The following is a 2,109-nucleotide window of genomic DNA, read 5'->3' as shown; positions in this document are numbered from 1 at the left end:
TCCAAACCGCCATTCGTTTCCCTTGTAATAACACTGACTTTTATAATGAAATGCGTCGCACTATCTCAACACGGCAATTGGTGCATCAGTTTCCTATGTGTGATTTTTTTTTTCCATCGCTGTGTTGATTTTGAGTGAAAAAGGGAACGCTAGACTTCCTGTTCCTGTATATTCTGGAGGATTGGAATTTGGTGTGTTTTTCCTCGTTTCATGTCACTGAGCTTTCATTGGTTTCTAATGTGAACATGGCAGTGCATTGCTTCTTCTGTGGTGAATATTTCTAAAGATATTCTAGTCATCGTTCTTTTTTCTCTCAGTACAGTGTTATCCTACATTTTTCTTTTCTCTGTTTGCCAAAAATTCATCGTGTTTTCTTTTTCATTGTGTGGCGAATATTTGTGAAGATATTTTGTCACATTTCTTTTATTTCATCCAGTACAGTGCTGCCCGCGTTCGTGTGGTGGTCCGGGTTTGCGCGGATCACAGCATGCTACACTGGCGGGTTTTGATCCAGTCTGCGTGCCGCTATCCGCCTTGTTATCAGTACGTTTACATCCGCGCTAAGTGGTGTGAATGCAGCGTTCATGTCCCGCTAAAGCTTGCGATGCTTTTTCAATTCATGGGTATTTGATGTTTTGATAAAAGGATAAAAGAAAATACATAGTGATTTTTTTTTCAGGGCGAGTTATTTTTGTGTGTGTTACGAGAGATTCTACTTTGTACCCTGGTGGTTTTTATTTATTCATTTATATTTCATGTTCTTTCATATTTCATAGGAATATAGAGAAAAAAACACAGGAAAATAAACTTTCAATCATATTTTTTTCTTGGTATTATTTTATATTTGATTTTTGGCAGCTTTTATGAAAGGTTAACGAGTCTTTTGTGTTTCCTCTATTCTGCATTATCACGAGCATATACATAATTGTGGTGTGTGGAGGACAGTGGAGACTAAGTTCCTAGGAATGGTTGCACGTCAGCTTAACAACTATCTCGCACAGATCACTTCAAGGGGTCCCACTGACTCGCCTTGGATATTGCGAACTGGTACGTGGGATGAATTGTTTTTTAGTCCCTTTTTTATATTGTATTATTCAAGAGGAAAGACTGAAACTCTTAAGAAAGTACTCTGAGAAGCTGAGAAGCATTGTTGAGGAAAGTACTCCAGGAAGAATTATTTTAAGGAAAGTGTTTTAAAGAAGCGTTGTCATAAGGATGTTGCTGCCACGGGGTTTTCCTTGAAAAGGGACTGACAATCCAAGCAGGGGACTCATGCTGGTGACAGAAATATTGGATAATGATGAAGAGCATCTGTTACAATTTTGATGAGAACCTATTTCAATGTGTGCTGGAATATTGCACCCTTTATGCAACTGGAAAATGCTATATATCTTACGGCTATGAATGAAGAAATAAAGAACACTTTTTCTTGTGTAGGAAAATTTGTATCTTTCTTCTCTATGAAAGATTATTACGAAACAACGTTTTCCACATAATCCATAATTCTTTACTGCTATTTATTTTCAGAGTATATAAATTAAACTTTGTTCACTATATATTTTAAGCTTTCCTCACTTCTGGGTAAGGGAGGGACGGGTATGAGGGACAAAAATAGACTTAATTGTATTGATGGTAAGCAACCTGTTGCGTAACGAACAAACTTGGAGAGGAAAGTTTTTCGTATCAACCACCGATTCAAAGCCACATCGCGTCCCAAGAAGAAATTATAAACTAGGTGGTCAGGACTAGACAGGCGCTCATGCCCCATGGGTTTCCATTAGCGAGAAGGCTGTCGTACACCTGTTTGTTAAATGTTACATAATATGTAACCGCCAGGAAAATCATACTTCTCAATTTAGTACTTAACGATGAAAAGTAAACATGTCTGAGCGGCAAGATTATGTAAGAGGGTACTTTTTATCCTTACTCGTGTTGTTAGTTGTGGGTCGTTTGGCTTGATAGTAGTACTTGTGTAAGACGAGCCGGCGCACCTGTCCATATCTCGCCTTTGTTTAGCCCGCAGCCACTTGACACTGTTATGAGGAAGTTTTTTTTTTAAAAGCTAATGAAAGAGCTTGTTACATTACTTGACCTCAGAGAGAGAGAGAG

This window comes from Portunus trituberculatus, chromosome 18 (assembly GCF_017591435.1).
Source record: "Portunus trituberculatus isolate SZX2019 chromosome 18, ASM1759143v1, whole genome shotgun sequence".
In the NCBI taxonomy this organism is placed as follows: domain Eukaryota; kingdom Metazoa; phylum Arthropoda; class Malacostraca; order Decapoda; family Portunidae; genus Portunus; species Portunus trituberculatus.
This window is presented reverse-complemented; position numbering follows the sequence as displayed.